The 27,087-nt window shown below is 33.9% G+C and overlaps 1 long non-coding RNA gene across 1 annotated transcript in view; it reads right to left on the bottom strand.

Annotated features, from left to right (window-relative positions):
- Positions 1 to 9,498: 9,498 nt before the first annotated feature.
- The window catches only part of LOC143078341 (uncharacterized), a 43,991-nt gene continuing 26,402 nt past the window's right edge, over positions 9,499 to 27,087 (bottom strand). Inside the window, exon 2 of the long non-coding RNA XR_012979181.1 lies at positions 9,499 to 10,782. This is a non-coding gene — a long non-coding RNA (uncharacterized LOC143078341). The remainder of the gene's footprint in view (positions 10,783 to 27,087) is intronic.

Below are 27,087 nucleotides of genomic sequence, written 5' to 3'. Positions count from 1 at the left end.
CCTGATAATAATGGAATTTTAATCGGTCATAATTAACTTTTTGTCGTCTTGTTTTAAGATACTAGAAGTATATCGATGGCAGGAACTAGCCCTACTACCATTGTGTACAGAAATATTATTTTTGTGTTTAAGGATATTCGCTTGTCATGTTTTGGATTTTTTCAGGTTTTCGGAATCGTCTGGTTTTATCCATTTGAATGCCTTAAAGAAATTTGCCCATTGACTCCCATTTTACTTTTTATAAATCTTTTACTTGTATAATTATCAGTCATCTGTAAAAGTCTATATAATCTTTTATATTTTTAATAGTTTTTTGAGTACTTAATCTTGTCAATGATAAAGCTTTGAAAAATCAAGAGAGAACATTTTCCCGCCAAAATTTCAATGGCTTATATCTCGAAAACAAGCACATTGATCTCTATATATTTATTTGCTCTTTTGGTTCCTTTATTAACCCCCTAACAATATATACTAGTGTTATGAAAAGCTTGTTATTTTGAAACTGAGTAGCGAACATTCTTAAATTATTTTTTCGAATTCTTGAAATTGAAAGGTTATAAGCCTGTCTGAGATGCATCCATCATGTCTTGTTTATAGTTCCCTTTTTAGCTCACCTGGCCTAAAAGGCCATGTGAGCTTTTCTCATCACTTGGCGTCCGTCGTCGTCGTCGTCGTCTGTCGTCGTTAACAATTTTTCAAACATCTTCTCTGAAACTACTGAATGGATTTGAATGAAACTTAGCATGATTGTTCCTTAGATTATCCTGCACAAAGTGTGTGCTTCGATTTTTGATCCGTCAAAAAACATGGCCGCCGTTACTTAAAATAGAACATAGGGGTCAAATGCAGTTTTTGGCTTATATCTCAAAAACGAAAGCATTTAGAGCAAATCTGACTGGGGTAAAAATGTTCATTAGGTCAAGATCTATCAGCCCTGAAATTTTCAGATGAATCAAACAAACCATTGTTGGGTTGCTGCCACTTAATTGGTAATTTTAAGGAAATTTTGCAGTTTTTGGTCATTATCTTGAATATTATTATAGATAAAGATAAACTGTAAACAGCAAAAATGATCAGTAAAGTAAGATCTACAAATAAGTTAATATGACCAAAATTGTCAATTGACCCCTTAAGGGGTTATTGTCCTTTAATGACAATTTTTCACAATTTGTTCATCACATTTGCTAACTTTAAAAAATCTTCTCCTCTGAAACTACTGAATGGATTTGGATGAAACTTGGCATGATTGTTCCTTAGATTATCCTGCACAAAGTGTGTGCTTCGATTTTTGATCCGTCAAAAAACATGGCCGCCGTTACTTAAAATAGAACATAGGGGTCAAATGCAGTTTTTGGCTTATATCTCAAAAACGAAAGCATTTAGAGCAAATCTGACTGGGGTAAAAATGTTCATTAGGTCAAGATCTATCAGCCCTGAAATTTTCAGATGAATCAAACAAACCATTGTTGGGTTGCTGCCACTTAATTGGTAATTTTAAGGAAATTTTGCAGTTTTTGGTCATTATCTTGAATATTATTATAGATAAAGATAAACTGTAAACAGCAAAAATGATCAGCAAAGTAAGATCTACAAATAAGTTAATATGACCAAAATTGTCAATTGATCCCTTAAGGGGTTATTGTCCTTTAATGACAATTTTTCACAATTTGTTCATCATATTTGCTAACTTTAAAAAATCTTCTCCTCTAAAACTACTAAATCAAATTCAACCAAACTTCAACTGAATGATCAGTAGGGTGTATAAAATAAAGTTTGTGCTTTATTTTTTATTTCGTCAAAAAACATGGCCGTCATGGCTAAAAATAGAACACAGGGTAAAATGCAGTTTTTGGCTTATATCTCAAAAACTCCAGCATTTAGAGCAAATAAGACAAGAAGTTAAAGTATTTATTAGGTCAAGGTCTACCTGTCCTGAAATTTTCAGCCGAATTGGGTAACTGGTTTTTCAGGTATACTGCCCCTGAATTGATGATTTTAAAGAAATTTTGCAGTTTTTGGTTATCATCTTGAATATTATTATAGATACAGATAAACTGTTAATAGCAAAAGTGTTAAGCAAAGTAAGATCTACAAATAAGTCAATTTGACCAAAATTGTCAATTGACCCCTTAAGGAGTTATTGCCCTTTAAAGACTTTTTTCACAATTTGTTCATCATGTTGACTTACTTTAAAAAATCTTCTTCTTTGAAACTGCTGTATCAATTTCAGCCAAACTTAGGCTAAATGAGTTTCAGAGTATCTAGTATAAATTTTATATTTCATTTCCTTGTATGTCAGAAACATAGATCCTATGGCTAAAATAGAACATAGGAGAAAATGATTTTTTTTTTGCTTTTGAAGAAAATAGGACGATTCAAAGAACATTTAAATAAATTGAAAAGCCAAAATAATCATTGATGAGAGATTTAACCAAAAAAATTAAGGTGAGCGATTCAGGCTCTTGAGAGCCTCTTGTTTAAATCTTGCTACTTATCGTTGTTCCAGTTAGCTGATTCCTGTATAGTTTTGTAGGAGTTCAACTGTACTGTACCATACCGAATCATAGATCTTACTAACAAATTGTAAAAAAAAAGGAGATACATTAAAAAAAAGTAGTTTTCTGTACATTCCCGAGGAAGTTCTTTACCGTTTGACTCTTCTAGTAAAGGTATATACATGTATTAGTATGGAAAAAGTTTTTGTTTGCAATTTTGAAGATTTTTCTGTTAATTTTACAAGGTTGATGTATATGTATTTGTCCCGTTTTGAGGAAGAAGTTTTTTAACCAACCATCCACATTTCAATGAAAAGTCACTGTGCTCCTCTTTTTGTCGACTTATTTCTTTATTTATATGAGGCAGACTCCATACAGAAACTTATGAGAATAAATAAAACAAAACTATAATTTTCCTTTAAATTCGTGTTCTTCATCTCACTAAATTCAAAGTTTGGTGAAAAGTAGAACGCATCTATCCCATCGAAATTGAAATAAAGTACACAAAAGATTCAGTTACATTTGTGTCAAATCTTGACTTACAATTGGAAATTGAAAATTATTGTCTGTTGAGAACACAACTTAACGACAAAAAATAGTTTCAGATTCCTGATTTTGAACTTCAAACTTGTATGTACCAAATTCTAGCTACATGATCATATGGAGTATATATCTACTAATTGATAGAGGGTTGCTGTTTCTAAGGATGCTTCTAGTATTGAATTAACACGACTTTAGTTTACCGAATTTAAAATCTCGTAAACCATTAAGGAGGAAACAAATCAAGGTAGCAATAAAAAAAAAACCCGAGGGAATTGTATGAACTTCAAAAAGATATCGGATGCGTCGACAGGATAGTCATCGTCTGCTATACATGTACCAACTGCCAAGCAAATACACCATGATGATGATCAGTTTAAATGTCACAATCGGCAAACTAACAGATAAAACGAATAAATTGTTATTCTAAAGATCCAAGACACCAAAAACATGTCGCTAATGAGTAAAGCACCGACAAATGTTATGGTGTCCATAAATATATATAGTGTCGTTTTCATTAGTACAGTGCAACCTGCCTGATCCGACACCTGGGTATTCCAACACCCTGCTTTAACCGACAGATTTTCATGATCCCAAAATATGCTTATTCTTGAGGAAAAAACATGAGTATTCTGACACCCTGCTTAATCCGACATTTTTTTTGGTCCTCCAGTGTGTCGGATACAACAGGTTACACTGTACTACAATTTACTTCATACCTCTGTTAGAGCAGTTAATGTGTTTTAAACCTTAAACTCTAAGTGATGAATTCGAAGTCATTCATTCGATTTTTATTCGGCCGCCTTCACGAATTCGTTGACTGTTTTGAAATATCTTTTTCGCAAAGGACGACAGATATATTTCAATTGTGAAAAGCACAATCCCGGTCTTTTTTTCTAATTTTACATCACCGGGTGTGTACTTACATGATATACATGACTAGTAGCACATACAAGGGCAGGATTTGCTTACGTTTTCGGTCAATACTTTAGTACACATATTATTTATAACATTTGTTTTTGAATTCTTCATTGATAAGTTGATACATCATTTAGAATATGCGGTTCCAGTGCCCTCGAAGAAATTATACCTATTATGACCACTAATTTAAGATGCTGATGAAGGTTCGTCCAGAAGAGCAGTTTTGACGCATGTAATTTATGAAGTTTGATTACTATTTACACCACTGGGTCGATGCCACTGCGGGTGGGTGGACGTTTCGTCCCCGAGGGTATCACCAGCCCAGTAGTCAACACTTCGGTGTTGACATGAATATCAATAATGTGGTCATTTTTATAAATTTCCTGTTTACAAAACTTTGAATTTTTCGAAAAACTAAGGATTTTCTTATCCCAGGCATAGATTACCTTAGTCGTTTTTGGCACAACTTTTTGGAATTTTGAATCCTCAATGCTCTTCAACTTTGTACTTGTTTGGCTTTATGAATAGTTTGATACATGTATGAGCGTCACTGATGAGTCTTATGTAGACGAAACGCACGTCTGGCGTACTAAATTATAATCCTGGTACCTTTGATAACTATTTATTACCTGGTAAGTGTCTGTCGTGAATCCGAGTGAATGTGCAGTTTATAAAAGAATTTTCAAAAAGACGTATTGGCTCATGCTTATAATGTTTTCTTCTTTTTTTTTCTTCTGTTAAATGGCAGAATCAAAAGCTTAAACAAATCAAACGAATGGATATTAACTGTAATAAAATAAGGATCCAAAACATTTAGCCCCATGAATATGGATGATATGTTTCCCACTACAGAATAAATCAATCCATACGTTATTACAGTGTTCAATTACGTAAACAAATATTCAATTTGTAAGCATAAAAGCTAGCTAGCTGATACAAATATACATGAGGATAGCTGCTGCACTAATTATGAAGTGGATAGAGCTTGCAAACAAATGAAAGAAGATGTTGTATAATTGACAATGAGACAGCTATCAAAATGTCGTGTATGTTTACTGTTAACCTTTCAATAAAGATATAAAAAAAACCACACAAATCTTATAGGTAACTACATTAAATGTTCCAGCATATATCAGAATGCGACACAATTCAAACAAGAAATGAAATATGTTTGTGAGTTATCATCTCTCACTAAATTTTGGGCAGTGATGTAACAGCAAATTTAAACTATAAGATAATGTAGAAATTGCAGGGTACTAAGCGCTAAAAAGACCCCAAACTAACCCAACAGCTATACCATTAGAACAAAAGACACAAAGTATCTAACTAAGAGAACTCACAGTTTCCGAAAGCTAGTTCAACGACAACTAAAACAAATAAATACATAATACAACCAGTACACATTCAATGCTTATAGTATAACTAATCGCCGTATTTGAATATCAAAAAATAAGACAACGCGTGACCGAACGACGCATGGATTAAACGAGTGCGCAGCACGAGTTTAATCCATAGCGGCGTTCGGTCACAAGTTGTCTTATTTTTGATATTTAAATACGGCAATTAGTTATACTTTTTATTACATTGTCAAATGGCTTCTTTTATGAAATTAATGTAGAAAATGTAAGGGACTATATGTTTTTCCTACGCATTTACAATTTGTTTTGATCCGACGTTATCGACGTCTTGACAACGCCTATTGTTATGACGTCAGAGAGTTAAATAACCACGTTTATTTCACATGTGAAATTATCGGTTTTTATTTAACTGGGAAATCAATGTAATTTATTGCAACCAATGTAATAAATGACTTTATCATATACTTAGACTAAATAACATATGATTTTTACTGTATGATAATAGCATTAAATTTACGTAAATTCCATATTTTTCGAATTGATGCTTAGCGGGCTGATATGAAATGTTTATCACATGCTTCGATTGTTATCACATGCCTTTCCGTAACGTTATCGCATGGCATTCCGGTGATACTCGGCAAATTCCGGAAAATACACATCAATGCTACGTTTTCAGTAAAAAACATTACAAAATAGTGTACAAAACAATTATTTAGATACTGAAAAGTATATTGTGTAAAATAATAATAAAAAATAAAAAACAAAAACAAACAAATTATCATATGCAACTATTCCAGTCATAATTACGTTCGATAAATCTGCATATTACTGGTTTAATTAGGATGTAAAATTTACTGGTTCCACTATGAATGATTTAAAGAAAAATGAAAAATATAGTTATTTCACCTCGGTTAATTATAATATCCATTCGAGGTCTTCTTTTATGAATATAAAATAATATCGTAATGAATTTCATTGAGAATCGGACACCACTAATTAATCTACATAGGTATAATTGTCAAAACTAACATCGTGATCAGGTGCCATATTTGTTTTCTTTGATCACGTCGATGTTTAGATGTTATGACTAAAATATCTCCTTAATCTACCTATGTCTTTGGCCATCATTATAGTTACAATAACGTGTCATATTTAATTGCAATATAAACAGTGAAATTAAATTGAATTATTTGCATGGAAAAAATAAGTGTCGAACATCGTCTACGTTTCAAAATTATTTGGTCGCCATTTTTTTTCAAAATAATATAAACAAAAACAAAAACAGCATGTATCAGCTATACCTAACGGAACAAATGTTTAATTCTAGAGGCTGCTTTAGGGTAAGACAATGACTTAAAACACGAGCATTCAAAGTTATTCGATTTTAATTGTAACAATCTTACAAAATATATTTTTACCAAGTCGGCCCACGCTGCCAATGTGGTCGCCATTTTGAAAAATAATACCAGATTTTTTGAAAATAGCTAATTTTCAAATCAATTTGGAAGGGACATAATAAAAAATTAAACTATTGCACCTAACAGTCTTCATAATTTATATTGTTGAATTTTTTTGTCGATTCGTCCATATTAAAAAGAAAATTCTCTGTTGGTAGAAAGATTTCATATCGAATGTATTAAATTTGGGGTCCGATGTCCGTGAACTTTTCACTCTTTGAACTTCTATTTGGGAACCAGTTAAAAGGATCAATATATGAATCTGTTATTTGTCTCCATTGTTGAAGCATATGATAAAAAGATCACAACATGTCATTTTCCATATCGCATGTATTATAAGCCCTCGAGCCATGCGGCTCTTGGGCTGATATTGAACCTAGGGCTGATAATACATGCGATATGAAAAATGCCATGTAATAATCTGATAGTATTGTAAGTCTTCCAAGCGTTCGACAAAATCTATTTCTAAATTATTAACATCAATTTTATTAGCACTCAAGTCGGTATCAAAGACGTGGCTCGTCCTACCCTAGGGGTGGTGGAAATGAGATGTTGATACTTGAAAATCCCAAAGATTTGTCACTTTCTTCCTGCATTAGTATAAACACGTTTGACATTTCAACACTTAACAAAAGTAGTACCTATTATTAATTTATCAAAAGGAATGACCAAGATTGATACAAATGTCCTGTTTTAAAGAGAGATAAACATACTTTAAACCACACCAATTTAATCCCTTGTTCGACAAATCCGCCCGTACTACATATTTTTTTAAAAACGGATTTTTTTTATATCCCGCTACCGCATCCGGAAAAGTAAGCGTGTCCTTTTCCCGCGCCGTTTATTTTTGTACATGTAGGCCTATAAAGACGCCAGACGCGCGTTTCGTCTACATAAGACTCATCAGTGACGCTCATATCAAAATATTAATAAAGCCAAACAAGTACAAAGTTGAAGAGCATTGAGGATTCAAAATTCCAAAAAGTTGTGCCAAATACGGCTAAGGTAATCTATGCCTGGGATAAGAAAATCCTTAATTTTACGTAAAATTCAAAGTTTTGTAACAGGAAATTTATTTAAATGACCACATTATTGATATTCATGTCAACACCGAAGTGTTGACTACTGGGCTGGCGATACTCTCGGGGACGAAACGTCCACCAGCAGTGGCATCGACCCAGTGGTGTAAATAGTTATCAAAGGTACCAGGATTATAATTCAGTACGCCAGACGCGCGTTTCGTCTACATAAGACTCATCAGTGACGCTCATATCAAAATATTTATAAAGCGAAACAAGTACAAAGTTGAAGAGTATTGAGGATCCAAAGTTCCAAAACGTTGTGCCAAATACGGCTAAGGTAATCTATGCCTGGAATAAGAAAATCCTTAATTTTTCGTAAAATTCAAAGTTTTGTAACAGGAAATTTATTAAAATGACCACATTATTGATATTCATGTCAACACCGAAGTGTTGACTACTGGGCTGGTGATACCCTCGGGGACGAAACGTCCACCAGCAGTGGCATCGACCCAGTGGTGTAAATAGTTATCAAAGGTACTAGGATTATAATTTAGTACGCCAGACGCGCGTTTCGTCTACATAAGACTCATCAGTGACGCTCATATCAAAATATTTATAAAGCCAAACAAGTACAAAGTTGAAGAGCATTGAGGATCCAAAATTCCAAAAAGTTGTGCCAAATACGTCTAAGGTAATCTATGCCTGGGATACTTACATTTCCCTGCAAAATCATGCTGATTTTCGTTGTTGAAATAAAGTATGCAGATTGGAGAAGTGTTGCTTTCAACTGCAATATTGTTTGCCGGTGCAAAACTATCCATACCCGCTGCTTATTTATTTCCCTACCCTGAGCCTGTTGTTCTGTAGTTGTCGTTTGACTGTCTAGTCATTTTGGGGTCCTTTATATCTTGTTGTCTGTGTTGAGGGCCGTCCTTATGCCTTTAATTGTATTAACTTTCAATACATTATAAGGTTGGGAACAACCCTTCAAATGAATAATCCCTTAAATGAGGATTTGTCTCTCAGACAAGGGGTCATTTTACTGTTGAAGAAAAGAATGAAGAAAAACTAATAAATAAATTTTAACTTAAAAAAGGGGGGGGGGGGGGAATCATATCTAAACCAATATTTCTAAAAAAACAAAAAAAGGGTCCACTTTTTTTTTTTAATAATAAAGAAGATACAAACGTATATTAAAGTTAAGGAATATTGTTCCCAACCTGATTATGACTTGGATAGAGAATGTTCTCATTGACACATCCTTTTTATATACAAAATGACAACAGACAAAAAAACAAAAATGAGAGCACTAAAAAGACCGACACAGACAACCAACATATAACACAAAAAACCTAAAATATACACACATCAACGAACAGCTGGAACACCAAAAAGCTGGAGGTGAACACCAGAATGACAGGTGTTCTGGAAGAATGAGAAGCTCCTGCTTTACTTCAAGACACCCTCCATGACGTCGCTATTGTTATAAGTCATGTGTGCTGAAGGAGGAAAGACATCTAGGAAAACTCAATGGAGATAATTTTAAGCAGCTAAAATAATTATTGACCATTAATTTATTCAATCTTGGTGGACAGGAAAAAAAATAATTTCAGAATATGTATGATAACTTTAAAAGCACTAATTTTTTGGCAAATAAGCTCATTATTTGCCCTACTCCTTCATTTTTCGTCGTGTGACTCTCGTGTAATTTAGAGATTTTTTATTTTATTTGAGATCTTCTGTATACATATTTATCCTTTGCGACCACCGTTTAAAACATACTTGGTTCCTCCTGTTTTACATTCATAGCGCAGGCTAGCATGGTGTAAAATATGTCCATCTAGAACTTCGTGACAGATAGTATTTAAATAGGGAAACATGCTTTTCCTATTTTTCTTTGTAGTAACTGTACTTCCTTCGATGTTTCATTGCGCGTAGTAATATAAGAAGTACAACTTGTCAGTCCAGCTGCATAATTGATTCGCTTGTAAAGTTTACTCAGTAATTGGGCATTGAAATTACCATTTAAGTGCGTATGTCCTTCCTTATTTCCCGATTTAGTCGTTTGGTGTAAAGCTAATAACGTTTTAGTAGCATCGATTGTAGTGTGGTTTCGTTTTCTAGCATTCAGTATGAGCCAGTTATCGTATGCTCTTCTACCAATCACAACTTCCGGGCAATCCTTCCACGGATAGACGTCATTCGTTATAAAATAATCCGCCCCCCAGGTTGTAAAAAGTTTTCCTTTTTTTGAAGCTTTTGTTATATTTTCAAATGTAGATGCTTGTTCAGCAGTCACTTCCTTCACGTTTGTTCGCTGACCCACGATCAACATAGGCTCACTGTGGTTGACGTTTGAATTTAAAATAAATTGAAGAGTATCGTTTAGATTTTGTGTAAATAGAATGTCCCCATTAACATAAGCATAAAAATGAGCTGAATACTTCTTCATTACCTTCAAATACATATATTTCAATATTGGAACTCCTATGGCGGTTTTTGTGGGTGGGATGACATCCCAACCTTTTTCTTTAATTCCTTTATAAAGATGTTGATCGTCAGAGAAAAACACTGGTTTAACACCAGTTCCAAATGAATTCCAATTATTTAAAGTGTTGTTTCTGCAAATGTACTTTTCAGATTTCGTTGTAAATGTAGTAAAAAGCACTAACAACTGTTTAGAATTTCCATCAATCTTTGTTTTTTTCCTAACAATTTCATAGCTATCGGTATTTGTGGTACTTCGATTTAGTTTTGTGTTGATAGGTCTCAATAATTTTACCAAGTTACTTTGTAAGTACTGCAGATCACTTAGTGTGTTATCCATTATCATGGAAATTGTTTTCTTTCTGTATGTAATACTGATATATAGGTATGCATATACAATAGTACAGAACATACACAAAACTAATATTCTGTAATGGTAAAAGCGGCGAGGTTGTACTTTGCCCGTGTTTACATCTAGTTGTGGTAGATGTTTCATATCTTTCTGAAAATATAAAATTAATTACCAGTATACAAATATGTGTAAGACTCAGAAACGTGTCCGTCCACCAAAACGGGTATAATTCCATAAAATTTGACTAAAAATCTAATATTTGTGGCAGTTAGTAAGTCGGAAGAAATTTGATCTATAAACCTTCAATGCAATATATATTTGAAGCAGTTTATAGTCCGTTGGAAAAAATCTCAGTCTATTCGACATTAACCTATAATAAAATACTTGTGACAGTCAGTGAGCTGGAAAAAAATGTCTTCCACCAGACCTTCATGTAAATCTTATTAGAAAAATATGTAGCTGTTAGAAAGTGTGTAGAAATTCTTTTCAACTAACACTCAGACTCGGACCTAAAATATGAAATCTTAATTAGAATATTTGGAGCTCTAAGTTCGTTTGAAACATTTCTCTCACTAAAAAAGTATAAAGATCATTGGGTATAGATTCTTTAAATTATAAAGCAAATAAAGAGACTGCGAGTAACTCAATAATACCCAGGAACTGGTCTGACGTAACCGTGTATGGCAATGTATCTTAAGATCACATGTATTTACCTGGCATTTTGACATCTTACAGTATATAGAGTAGTGTAGCTAAATATAATTAGGCATAAATGTTTTAGTCCTAAAAGTTTGACAAGCAAAAAAAATTATTTAAGAAGGCCACCTTTGCAAAGACTGAATGAGAATGATTGGTGCGTTCGAAGGATATGTCAACTTTACATTAAACACTGGTGTTAAACTGATAATCGTAATTATAATTATGACAATCCCAATATGGCGACGGCAGAAATAGGTAAAATATTTTCAATAACTCTTCTCAAATGTAGCCGGTTGTTGTCAAGAATTACTCAGCTACAAGCTTTTTCTACACCATTACCATCATATTTGAATCGTAACGGTGCACCATAATTGTCTAAGCGCTTAGAAAATTGCCGTCGAAAAATTCGGGTTGATCCTCGTAATTCGATGGCATTTTTCTTGATAATCGTAATTTCTTTATCGGATTAAAGTAACTGAAAAATAATAAATATGTCTTCCAGCTTTTCAATGATATTCTGTATGTTAAAACGGCAATTACCAGTAAAACGACGACTTTAACGCAAAATAAAAATAAATGAAGCAATTTATACAGGTTAATAATATCTAGGACAAATTTACTTAACTATCTCGATTTATAACTGACAACAACATGCTTAACCTTTTAATGTGTACATGCACCTGTTAAAAATACGAAAAATGAAGCAGCTGTCGAGTCAATTATTGTGGTAAATAGATATTTTAAATTCTTTCAAATTTTCATGCTGTATGCGCGAGAGGGGTAAGGGGGATGTCAATATCCCTTTCCCCAAAAGTGCAATCCTTTTAATGCATTGCTCCTATAAATGAAAGTCCAGTATACCACATTTTAATATGCCATATGCTTATCACATATATCCAATCAACATAATCAATAATCAGAGTACCGAAGAACTGAACATCGGATGACCGCAAGTTCTTGTGGATGGTCACAAGCATTTGTCTCAGAAAAAGTCACATCTTTATACCAGGAAGTGTAGTAAATGTACAGATATAAAAAAAATCTTACACAAGTTCGTGCCTGGATGATAAATAAATGACAGGGAATTCAACATCACCGTATAAATTATTATATTGTTGTGATACAATTAGTATACTGTAGTTTGTTGTTATATACTGAGACTGTTATAGTAGTCTCATGCAGTTAAATATCATATTATTTTTTTTTGCATATTACAGTTATATATGTATATATAATTTTCGTCCATTTATATATCATTCTATTCTACTATATTGATAAAAGAGGGACGATAGATACTGGAGGGACAGTTGAACTCATACATTGAAAATAAACTGAAAACGCCATGGCTAAAAAAAATAAAAAGACAAACAGACAAATAATAGTACACAAGACCCAATATATATTGATAAAAGAGGGACGAAAGATACTAGAGGGACAGTCAAAGTCATTGATTGAAAACAAACTGACAACGCCATGGCTAAAAAAAATAAAAAGACAAACAGAAAAATACTAGTACACAAGACACATTATAGAAAACTAAAGACTAATCAAAACGAACCCCACCAAAAACCGGGGGCTATCTAAGGTACTTCGGAAGGGTAAGAAAATCCTGCTCCACATGTGGCACCCGTCGTGTTACTTATGTTATTATAAGTCCGGGGAAATAGTCTAATTCGGTAAGTCACATTCGTGACAAGGGACGGGTATTGTAGTTACGACATAAGGAACATATCCAATATCATCTGTGAAACGGTTATTCCATAATAGTCAACCAACTCGTGATGGCGTCCGGAAAATTTACGAAGGAATGATTTCAACTTCATCATTTGGAACTCTTGGTGTTGTAGCTTCCTTGTGAGCAGCAACCCTCTATGAAGGAAATTATGATAGGAATATCGTATCAATTGGGATATATATTCTCCGTATGCAGTTGCTGCTGGAATGTTTCTTTATAGAAATGAAAAGTTCACAATTTGGAAGCTGAAATCATCTCTTTTGTCGTAAACATTTGTTTTCAACCGACCCTCATTGTCAATTTCTAGATGTCAAGATATGAGACAGACTCAACTGTACCTGTAGTATCCTTTATCTCTAGTAAACCCATGTTTCTGTACGTGTTCATAGATATTAATGATTTTTATTTATATATTTATGTAACAAAACAGTCAAACACGAAAGTTGCGTAATAAAAATATCTCTCGCAACAAAACACCACAATGCCCTCACGGTCATCGCGATGTGAAAAAGGGGCAAATATACCAAGGGGGTGGCTGTGGGTTACTTCCTTTATAAATTTATAAGTCATGACATGGATTAGATTTTTGGTCTTCGGCAGTATATGAATGGGGATGTTTTTTTTTTAAATTCCAGTTGCACGCAAGAAGTGACACCACCCTCTTCCCGCGCCCTTTACAAGCCTCATTTATCATAATATCGCTGTCAGTATTGGGTCCCCTATTGTTTATATTCACGGATGGCCCGGTTTCAGATATATATATAAAAAAAGGAAATGGGGGAGGGGTGCTATTTACTAAACGTTTATACTAAAAATCCATCGCGAAATGAACAAAATTTTCCATTTCAACAGTCTTGAAATTATTTAACATGTGTCATTTCGGGGCCTTTTATAGCTGACTATGCGGTAAAGGCTTCGCTCATTGTTAAAGGTCGTATGGTGACTTATTGTTGTTAATTTATGTGTCATTTGGTGGAGAGTTGTCTCATTGGCAATCATATAACATCTTCTTTTTTATAATTAATCATTAATCTGACGCGCGTTTCGCTCGACAATTACAAATGAATTACTGCCATATCTCATAACTTCCTTTTAAGTTGTCTCTTCTATCATTCTCATATTTTTGGACATTCCAAGTTCCTGGAGTTTTCTGTATTTTAACATAGTTCGTGTTTCCCTATTTTCAAATTTCCCGAAGCTTGCCCCCTCCTTTTCGGATTTTATGATATACTACTAGTAGTATGTAGCTGTTAACATTAGAACTATTAATCATATATGCAAACAAAGAAATGTCATAAGATGTTCGTGATTATACTTTTTCGAATTACGATTATCAATCCAAATTTTCGACGGCAATTTTCTATGTGCTGAGACAATTAAAGTGCACCGTTACGATTCAAATATGATGGTAATGGTGAAGAAAAACATTGCAGCTGAGTTACGCTTGACAACAACAGGCTACCATTTGAGAAAAATGACTGAAAACATTTTACCTATTTCTGCCGTCGCCATATTGGGATCGTCGGAATTATAGTTACGATTATCAGTATTTAAAGAATATGTAATTACATTACCTGTTCACAGAGACACTCGCGATGTTAGAGCGATGAAAGACAATACATTGTTTATAAGGAAGTAATTACATTACCTGTTCACAGAGACACTCGGGATGTTAGAGCGATGAAAGACAATTACATTGGTTATAAGGAAGTAATTTAACATTACCTGTTCACAGAGACACTCGCGATGTTAGAGCGACGAAAGACAATACATTGGTTATAAGGAAGTAATAACATTACCTGTTCACAGAAACACTCGCGTTGTTAGAGCGATTAAAGACAATACATTGGTTAAATGGAAGTAGTTACATTACCTGTTCACAGAGACACTCGCGATGTTAGAGCGATCAAAGACAATACATTGTTTATAAGGAAGTAATTACATTACCTGTTCACAGAGACACTCGGGATGTTAGAGCGATGAAAGACAATTACATTGGTTATAAGGAAGTAATTTAACATTACCTGTTCACAGAGACACTCGCGATGTTAGAGCGACGAAAGACAATACATTGGTTATAAGGAAGTAATAACATTACCTGTTCACAGAAACACTCGCGATGTTAGAGCGATTAAAGACAATACATTGGTTAAATGGAAGTAGTTACATTACCTGTTCACAGAGACACTCGCAATATTAGAGCGTTGAAAGACAATACATTGTTTATAAGGAAGTGATTACATTACCTGTTCACAGAGACACTCGCAATGTTAGAGCGATGAAAGACAATACATTGGTTATAAGGATGTAATTACATTACCTGTTCACAGAGACACTCGCTATGTTAGAGCAATGAAAGACAATACATTGGTTATAAGGAAGTAATTACATTACCTGTTCACAGAGACAATCGCGATGTTAGAGCGATGAAAGACAATACATCGGTTAAAAGGAAGTAATTACATTACCTGTTCACAGAGACACTCGCGATGTTAGAGCGATGAAAGACAATACATTGGTTATAAGGAACTAATTACATTACCTGTTCACAGAGACACTCGCAATGTTACAGCGATGAAAGACAATACATCGGTTATAAGGATGTAATTACATTACCTGTTCACAGAGACACTCGCTATGTTAGAGCAATGAAAGACAATACATTGGTTATAAGGAAGTAATTACATTACCTGTTCACAGAGACAATCGCGATGTTAGAGCGATGAAAGACAATACATCGGTTAAAAGGAAGTAATAACATTACCTGTTCACAGAGACACTCGCGATGTTAGAGCGATGAAAGACAATACATTGGTTATAAGGAACTAATTACATTACCTGTTCACAGAGACACTCGCGATGTTAGAGCGATGAAAGACAATACATTGGTTATAAGGAAGTAATTACATTACCTGTTCACAGAGACACTCGCGATGTTAGAGCGATGAAAGACAATACATCGGTTAAAAGGAAGTAATAACATTACCTGTTCACAGAGACACTCGCGATGTTAGAGCGATGACAGACAATACATTGGTTATAAGGAAGTAATCACATTACCTGTTCACAGAGACACTCGGGATGTTAGAGCGATGAAAGACAATACATTGGTTACAAGGAAGTATTTACATTACCTGTTCACAGAGACACACGCGATGTTAGAGCGTTGAAAGACAATACATTGGTTATAAGGAAGTAATTACATTACCTGTTCACAGAGACACTCGGGATGTTAGAGCGATGAAAGACAATACATTGGTTATAAGGAAGTAATTACATTATCTGTTCACAGAGACACTCGCGATGTTAGAGCGTTGAAAGACAATACATTGGTTATAAGGAACTAATTACTTTACCTGTTCACAGAGACACTCGCAATATTAGAGCGTTGAAAGACAATACATTGTTTATAAGGAAGTAATTACATTACCTGTTCACAGAGACACTCGCAATGTTAGAGCGATGAAAGACAATACATCGGTTATAAGGATGTAATGACATTACCTGTTCACAGAGACACTCGCTATGTTAGAGCGATGAAAGACAATACATTGGTTATAAGGAAGTAATTACATTACCTGTTCACAGAGACAATCGCGATGTTAGAGCGATGAAAGACAATACATCGGTTAAAAGGAAGTTATTACATTACCTGTTCACAGAGACACTCGCGATGTTAGAGCGATGAAAGACAATACATTGGTTATAAGGAACTAATTACATTACCTGTTCACAGAGACACTCGCGATGTTAGAGCGATGAAAGACAATACATTTGTTATAAGGAAGTAATTACATTACCTGTTCACAGAGACACTCGCGATGTTAGAGCGATGACAGACAATACATTGGTTATAAGGAAGTAATCACATTACCTGTTCACAGAGACACTCGGGATATTAGAGCGTTGAAAGACAATACATTGGTTATAAGGAAGTAATTACATTACCTGTTCACAGAGACACTCGCGATGTTAGAGCGTTGAAACACAATACATTGGTTAAAAGGAAGTAATTACATTACCTGTTCACAGAGACACTCGCGATGTTAGAGCGTTGATAGAAAATATATTAGTTATAAAGAAGTAAACGATACAAGATTCAAGATTCTTTATTTCTCAAACACCATAAAATTACAATGGTACAAAGAAGTTTATCAAAAGTTATATAACATAACACAAACACACATGAATACATGCTGATTAATCGTTCCTAAGAGATGACAGCCAGTATAAATAAAATGAACAGTGATTAAAAATACATTATGTATCACAAAAATCAAATGAGAATGTATGTCTACGCGTTAAAAATACCAATGTAAATAAGTACATCATTTGCTACAAAATCAAAATGAGGATGTCTTTCTACGGATTTAAAATCAGTATGCGTGTATATGTACGTACATGCACATACTGTGACGTGTCCATAACCAAACAGATCCTAACATTGTTTGATAATTTGAATTTTGACTAAATTTTAGTATTTTTCATTTGCTATACAATTTGTGCATTAGATTTGCGCGCATTCATTTTGCAGGTAACATAGGTAAAAAAAAACAAGACATAAAAGGGAAATTTTAGAGTGAAATAAATTTACCAAAAAACAAAAAACCAGGACGTTAGAAAAGGAGGGAAACAGAAAGGTCAAAGGACCGTAACTGTTCAGTTTTGTTTTTTACTTGCCAATGCCTAGGTCTTACATAAAATGAAATAAAGTACAAAAAGTCTAAAGTCTTAGGATGCTACCATTTGATTTTATGGGGGGGGGGGGGGGGGGGAGGGAGGGGGAGGGCTAGAATTCAAAATGTTGTCCTGCATTTTTTATAGTTGTAATCATTTAGGGAAGGAGGATTGGACCGGGATTTTTTTTTTAAGCACAGGATTTCGGGATCCGGGAATTCTTTTTTCGAATTTCATGATGTCGGGATTTAAATTTATTTAAACTCGGGATTTCGTGTTTTTAAGCCCTGGATTTCTGGATCAGACCCCTCCTACCCTCTCTTATCTGAAATCATTGTCCTGCATTTTTATTTTTCATTCTTTAGGGACTTGCAATTTTCATTAGTTTATCCTAAAATTGTTTACATAAATTGTAATCTGCTTGTTATGCCAAATTACTGTTCCTGCCTTTGTTTGCTCAAAATCCTGTCTTGCCTTTTTTCAAATGTATTCCAAGCCTCCCTCTCAAATGGTAGCTCCCTCTGACAATAAAATTTTAACCAAATAAATAAATAAACCATGAACAATTATACAATGCTTCTGTTCGTAGATCTTCGTACCAAATTGATTCAAATCAAAACTGAATTGACTCCACAATACTTTTTATTTAAAACCATACATATAGTTTTTAATGAACTACACTATGGGCTTAGTAATACAAGTAGTAATGTTAAATAGGTTATGAATAATTTATAATTTTAAAATTTCTGGCATATTTTTTTAAAGTGCATATATATTTATATTCATGTTAAAAGTTTGAAGATACCGAGAAGGATAATCAGTCTATGGAAGAAGCGATTCGATAAAAGCTTTTCTTATATCAACGAGCGATATTGTCTTATATCAACGAGTTGCATTGTGGGAAATTTCAGACGAATGTTAGCATTTGTACGAAGAAAGGCAGATTTCTCGGTATAAAGTAATGACTCTTTTCTTAAAACAGGGTGACATTTAACACGACATACGTCTGGTGTATAATTTTCATGAGTAATTTTATGTAATAACAAGCAAGGTGTATTTAAACGAGAAAATTGAATTATTGAATAAATGAAACATAAATGCACGATTTATCATTTGTAGATGTACACATTCTATAAATATCATGTAGCAAATTCAGTGGAATGCAATTGAGATGAATTCAATTGTTTGCTACGCCAAAATCACCTATATATAATAAGTCAACGATACTGCTTTATTTTAAAATATCAATGCGATATTTGTCTTATATCATAGCGATGATTTTTTAATATCAAAAATTTATGAATGCGATACTTTTCTAATATAACTGCTATAGTTTTCTAATATAGAATTAATACGATGACACGTCACAATGCATGTCAAGAAAACTGCAAACATAATTCACAAACTTAGATCATGACCGGTTCAATGTTTTAGAATAAACATCACTAAAATTTCGTAACTGTAACACAATTAACGCTTACATGAACTTATCATTCCGAAAATGTTGCTTGACCCTATTGATAGTTGAAAGTGTTAACAACCTGTTCAGTCTATTGTTTTCAATCACATGGTTTAACCGACTAACTAACATGTTTAACCCCGCCACATTATTTATGTATGTGCCTGTCCCAAGTCAGGAGCCTGTAATTCAGTGGTTGTCGTTTGTTTATGTGTTACATATTTGTTTTTCGTTCATTTTTCTTTTATATAAATAAGACCGTTATTTTCTCGTTTGAATTGTTTTACATTGTCTTATCGGGGCCTTTTATAGCTGACTATGCGGTATGGGCTTTGCTCATTGTTGAAGGACGTACGGCGACCTATAGTTGTTAATGCCTGCGTTAATTTGGTCTCTTGTGGACAGTTGTCTCATTGGCAATCTTACCACATCTTCTTTTTTATAATTCTATCTGAAGTGATGATGCAATGGCGGAATTTAAAAGCGGTTGCAAATACGTCTACCGACCTATTAGATTATAATTTACTGGTCACACTGCTATAGTCTACCCACCTTGGTAATATCGAAATAGACAAAATATATCATTACTTAAAAGAAACATTCATTCAAACAATCCAATCCAATACAGCTCCAAATTACAATGAATATTCAAATGGTAAAATCAATAATCCAAACAAATTAAAATGTACAAATGCTGATGTCCCGCTCTTTGAAGATACCAACTGAGTAGCCTCAGACTATAAATTGGACAACTTCAGATACAACGAAAATCAACAATCTTGTCAAACAGAAAATGTATTTATTATTAACATAGAAAAAGATATTGAGAAGGAACACAGTTCTTTTTGGATATCAAAGACTTTTCCCCGTTGGTAAATCGATATCTCTATGAACATAATCAGCTCGCCGCGTGGACGCTCTTTTACATCGCGATGACCGTGAGGGTATTCCGATGTATTGTTGCCACAGAGATTTGACTTTTGTTTTTGGCTAGTAACCGATCGTATAAATACGCGAACTTTTCTTAGTGCAAAATAACAATCCGTATCGCTTGTTATAAATTCATTCAGAGGCGTAGCTACCCGGAGGCACGAAAAAAAAAAAAAGCAGAAGAGAGAGAGATTAGTTGGTCAATCGGAATCGGAGACTGTTGGTGTCTTTTCCGTCTATCCCGGACATTAGTTTGACAACCTAGTTAGAAATGAATGTTGATGAAGCTGTTCATTCAGAAAAAGATCGTAGCTCCGAAGTTGCGTGCACATTGATTCGGCATGCAAAAAAAGAAATGGCAAAATAAAAATTTATAAATTGAATGTTAAAGGAAACACTTATGTTGTCACTTTTTTTAATTGATGAAATATCATTAGATAACGACATTTGGTTTCAAAATAATTTTTTTTGGGAGATAATGACAAAATCGGAAGGTTACTTGTATCTTTTACAAGATTTTTACTTTTGAATTTGTAATACTCAGTCTTAGATATGTAGTTTTGGAGCACATTTTACAGTGTACAGTTCGTCAGTTTGGAATGAGATGTACCAATCAGCATTAGAATTATCAGATCCCTTCGATATCGTTGAAAATATGCCGAGGCGATGTGGTTGACAGACTACCGGAGCCAATCACCCTGCAACCACGCCAAAACAGTATTGGAAAGTCTCATTATTTTTTGTGTTCATAGACCATATGATAAGGCAACTGGAGAGTGGAGTCGCGTCAAGTTATCAGACAATCGCTTCTTTGTGCTGTATCTGCTTCATCGTGTTGTAGGAAATATCACAAACGAACAAATCTCAATATTGTCTGAAACATACGAAACTGACCTAGCATGTAATTTTGACGAATTCAATTGGGAGGTCGCTCGATGCCGAACACGTACGCTGGTTTATAACATCTCGCGAGTGCTACCATGCCATGATGGACCTGAGAACTATCAGTCACGGTACTACGTATGTAATTGAAAACAAATGTACGATCAACAATGAACAACGAAAGTTACATAGCATTACTGCATATTCATCGGGATTTCAGTGTGAATGTTGACAAAATAATAGAGAAGTTTGTTTCTGCCCAGACCCGAAGAGCAGATTTTTGACAATTTTGAGTAAATTCTGTATTACAAATATGTGTTGTTTATGTATTACTATATTCAGAAGATTTATTAATAGTTTAACATTCATAAATTTTTATCTACATATAGCTCCTCTTGTAACCGTCCTATGACCGAAAACCGAAAAAAAAAAAATTTTCTGCATAGGGTCCGAATTTTTTTTTTTTTTGGTAGTTGATTCCACATCGTTTCTTTCTAGCTACGCCCCTGTCATTTCTTCAATGAGTACTAAATAAAATGTTTAGAACACAAATAAATAAGATGTAAATGTCTTTTGACGTTAGAAATGTGTATATATCTTTTCTATATCCATAAATTTACATCGTTCAGTTGGAGGACTTGAAAGCAGTTATCTATAAGGGGAATTTTTAAAGATTTATAGATATAAGAAGATGGTGCACGAGTTCGAATGAGACAACTTTCCATCAAAGTAATAATTTGTTTAAAGTAAACCATGATTATAGATCAAAGTAGGTCCTTAAACACGGAGCCTTGGCTCACAGCGAACACCACGCTATAAAGGAACAAGAACATTGCTAGTGTTAAACCATTCAAACACACGGTGGGTATGGTTGTCCTGCGAGAGAACGTTCTGTGCTGGTGATTCGGTCCTGACGGGTGCTGGTGATCAATGAAAAAATGTAAACAAAGACGAAAATGATGATTTTTGACGTTTTTACTCATAAAAAATGGAAGAAAACAGTTGAGACTTTTCAATTTTGTTTCTTATGGGTTCATATGTAAACCATTAAAAAGTTGACCCTCTAAACTGTTTCAGTAAGCGTAACACAAAAATGCTCATTTTCAGAAAATCTAGAACTGAAAAAATAAAACAAAAATGCTCATAGAGTCCGCTTTCTATACTGCAATCCACACGACAAAACTATTTTGTGAAAAAACATTGCAATTTATTAAAATTTAGCATTTTCTCCATTTATTCATGTCCTGATACTGTGCTGGTGGGTCCTGTCATTGTGTTGGTGGGTCCTGATACGGTGCTGGTGATTTTGGATAAGAAGTTGGTCATATTTGAAACAAATGTTACAATATCAATAAAATTGGGCAGATAATTGTTGTCAATAGGATCTATGACTCCTATTTTAACTCTTGTGCATCCATTTGGCTGTTTAATATGTGTTTTCAAATGATCGTAACTTGTATTACATAATTACATAAAAGAGCAACATCTTTCGTCCAATATCAGATAACAATATATAGTATCTAAAATAAGAATAGTTTTGTTAAGATATTAAATGCCCCTTACATTGATGCTTCAACAATGATCAAAGCCCATGCCGCATAGACATGTTTGTTAGCGCTCCGCATACCCCTCCCCACTTCCACCCAACCAATCCTCCTCATTTCCTTCTTCATTGTTACAGTGGTACCAACACAACAATTTATCACATAAAATAATAACACAAAGACACACATTATTGAACAACGAATGTTCGCAGGTACTGAAAGGTAGTTTAAAGCCGCATTTTCAATTAATAGATTAATAGATAAACCATGTTCTCATATATACAAAAATCCCAATCGTGTCGATTACAAAAGGTTCAAAACTTAAGTTCACATTTTAAAGTTTGATGAAGCAGAACTTTAAAAGTGTGCAGTGAATCTTGTGCTCACAACAGTTATTGTTAAGGAATTAAGAAGGTGCCAAGAAATGTTTTACAGTTCAATTTAATGATCATGAATGGAAGGAAATTGTATGGAAGTTTACATAGGACAAAAAGAAATTGATAGTATTTTTTGGCGAAAGACTTAAACGCTTCTTTGCATTATATAGTACAGCTCTTCTATAAAAGCATGCAAAAAAAACTTTGATTGACTTGCTTGCTATGTGTGCTTGGATGTTTTCAAACAATAGGTAGACGGAGTTTCAATACATACTGGGATTTGATTGGACAAATACAAACTGACAGGAATTGAAGTTAATGTTTATTGTCCAAACAAATTCTAGTATATAGTAAACAGACTACTTACCTGTCGTTTACAAACATCCAAACAATCATAGCAAGCAATTTGATCAATGGTTTGCTTTGCATAATTATATTTATAGAAGAGCTGTAAATTCTAAAGAAAAAATTCTTGTTGTCGTAAATGGTTAAATCCTCAACAAAATCTCAATAACTTTGTTGGAACGAATAAAGGTTTTAAATTAAATTTTCGTGGACTTTTTAGCTTCCACCCTGACGAGGCATGTTAGCTGTTCGTATGCTGTTGCACCTGACGCACGGAAACTTTCACATTTCCATCTTCTTTTCTGAAATTTTTTACCCAGCTCATACTTGACAGGATTGTTATCCTAGTAAAAGGTGTAACCAATGAATTGAACACAAGTTAAAAATTCCACAATACTATATAATTCATTTTATGTGTCTATTTGTTCGAAAAAAGTCAAAAAGAAGAGAGTTTTTTTAATGTCATGATTATCTGTCGCTTTCTAGATCTATGCTTAGCATTTATTTCAGATGACATGGACTCCTCACCTTGGTGACCCTGCTGCCTTTCATAACTTTATCCGTATACATATATTAATAGATAAACAAAAGGCTGCAACTGGTATTTTTGTATTTAACATGATTCGTTGTAACGAGAATATTTGTGGTGAATGGACACTGTGAGGGTCAAAATCTGAAATTGCTTATAAATGTTGCTGAACCCAGTTTCGTTATCTGATCTGAATTTTCTGAAATGTGCAAGGTAGATAGACATTGGCCTTTTGATTTTTTTTACTCGGTAAGTTTTGCCCTAATTGCTTGAACTTTTGCAATATTAAAGCCGATTTCAATTAGTGTGTAGACAAAGGGAATATCTTTGGTTATCTTGCTTGCATTAACTTACCCCCCCCCCCCAAAAAAAAAAAAAAAAAAAACCAAACAAACAAACCCGCAATACTATTGTCATTCTTATAGTCAGCACTAAATTGTTCACAAACAAATGTGTTTTAAGCTGCTAAAGACATATGATTCAAACGCTCAGAAAGTCCTTTGTTCTATATTTTTGCTCTCCATTTTTATGCAAAACCTTTTACATTTTTATTTTATGGGTTATTGTTGAAGGTCGTACGATGACGTATCGTTGTTAACACATACTTCCTTTGGTTTCTTATGGAAATTTGTCCATTTACAACAAACATACCACATCATCTACTTTATATAAGTATTGTATAAATTACAACGTATTTTTGTGATCTTGCAAAATGATCGTAATCCCAAAAATCGTAAACATATTTTCTAATCTTAAAAGGGGGCAAGAAGGGTTCCATTAACAGGTCAATAAATAAGATTACAGTTAATTTAAAAAAAAAAGGGTTATTTTTTCTCTCATAATAACAGTTAACAGATTCACAACAATGTCAATTTCAAGAAAGCAGACAACAGTTAATTAGTCAATAACAGTACAGCATCAATGATCTTGAATATATGCCACTTTTAACTAAAATATAAAGACACAGAACCAGGACATAGGAGCACAGAACCAGGACCGTTTTTCTTATCACCAGCACAGCGTCAGGACAATTCCAATTAACGAACTTGCACGACTTTTGCAATATAATATTGTTGTAATATACTTTGCATGGTACTTATGACGCATCAGAGAAAAATTAAGCAACAAAACAGTCGTTTTATTGCCGTTCTGATACAATGTAAACAAACCCACCAGCACAGAATCAGGACCCAACAGCACCTGACAGGACCAAATCATCAGCACAGAACGTTCTCTCGCAGGACAACCATACCCACCGTGAAACAGGAAAACCAACGGTCTAATTTGTAACTAGAGGCTCTAAAGAGCCTGTGTCGCTCACCTTTGTCTATGTGCATATTGAACAAAGGACACAAATGGATTCATGACAAAATTGTATTTTGGTGATGGTGATGTGTTTGAAATTCTTACATTACTGAACGTTCTTGCTTTTCACAATTATATCTATAATGAACTTTGCCCATTAGTAACAGAGAAAATTATTTTGTAAAAATTAACATAAATTTACCAAATTAATGAAAATTGTTAAAAATTGACTATAAAGGGCAATAACTCATTAAGGGATCAATTGACCATTTAGGTCATGAAAACTTATTTGTAGATCTTACTTTGCTGAACATTATTGCTGTTTACAGTTTATCTCTATCTATAATAGTATTCAAGATAATTACCAAAAACGGCAAAATTTCTTCAAACAATACCAATTCAGGGGCAGCAACCCAACAACCGGTTGTCCAATTCATCTAAAAATTTCAGGGCAGAAAAATATTGACTTGATTAACAATTTAACTCCTGTCAGATGTGCTCTAAATGCTTTGGTTTCAGAGTTATAAGCCAAAATCTATATTTTACCCCCGTTCTATTTTTAGCCGTGGTGGCCATCTTGGTTTGATGGCCAGGTCATCGGACACATTTTTCCTACTAAATACCCAAAAGATGATTGTGGTCAAGTTTGGATTAATTTGGCCCAGTAGTTTCAGAGGAGAAGATTTTTGTGAAAGATTACTTAGATTTACGAAAAATGGTTAAAAATTGACTTAAAAGGTCAATAACTCCTAAAGGGGTCAACTGACCATTTCGGTCATGTTTACTTATTTGTAAATCTAATTTTGCTGAACATTATTGCTGTTTACAGTTTATCTCTATCTATAATAATATTCAAGATAATAACCAAAAACTGCAAAATTTCCTCAAAATTACCAATTCAGGGGCAGCAACCAAACAACGGGTTGACCGATTCATCTGAAAATTTCAGGGCAGATAGATCTTGACCTGATAAACATTTTTACCACTGTAAGATTTCCTCTAAATGCTTTGGTTTTTGAGTTATAAGCCAAAAACTGCATTTTACCCCTATGTTCTATTTTTAGCCGTGGCGGCCATCTTGGTTGGTTGGCCGGGTCACGCCACACATTTTTTAAACAAGATACCCCAATGATGAGTGTGGCCAAGTTTGGTTCAAATTGGCCCAGTAGTTTCAGAGGAGAAGATTTTGGTAAAAGCTAACGACGACGGACGACGACGGACGACGGACGCCAAGTAATGAGAAAAGCTCACTTGGCACTTTGGGCCAGGTGAGCTAAAAAAAGGAGATTCAAAAGTACAGGTCAATCATTTTGATATTTAGCTATTTAATTATTTGATTACGGCATTGTTTATTAAACTCTTATTTGATTAGATTTGCTTCCAAAACCAATTGAGAAATTTGTAAGATGTTACCAAAAACAATTTGAATTTAAGCAATGGTCTTAAAACTGCTTATTTACATACAATACTACTAAGAAGTAAAATTTTTAAAAAATACTGAACTCCGAGAAAAATTCAAATCAGAAAGTCCCTTATCAAATGGTAAAATCAAATGATAAAACACACCAAACGAATGGATAACAACTGTCTTATTTCTTACTCGGTACTGGCATTTTCAAATTTTGAAAATGGTGGATTGAACCTAGTTTTATAGCACTTCACCGCTCACGTGTATGACAGTCTCATCAAATTATGTCATATTTACAAAAAAAAAAAACAGACATAATAGGTAAAATTGTCAAAATATGGGTACAACAGTCTAATATTAATACTAATCGGTACTAATATTGATATAACAAAAACACCGCTATGATATTTTAAAAGTATCGCATTGATATTTTAAAAGTATCGCATTGTTTATTTATGTATATAAGAAAAACACAGCACTTCAAATTTTACACGTACATAAACTTTAGCTTCTAACTAACATCTGCATGTATATTTAGACTCAATTGTTGTTTATATTTGAACAA

The sequence above is a fragment of the Mytilus galloprovincialis genome, chromosome 6 (assembly GCF_965363235.1).
Source record: "Mytilus galloprovincialis chromosome 6, xbMytGall1.hap1.1, whole genome shotgun sequence".
NCBI classification, from domain to species: Eukaryota; Metazoa; Mollusca; class Bivalvia; order Mytilida; family Mytilidae; genus Mytilus; species Mytilus galloprovincialis.
The sequence above is the reverse complement of the archived record's forward strand: the minus strand, read 5'-3'. Positions and strand labels throughout refer to the sequence as shown.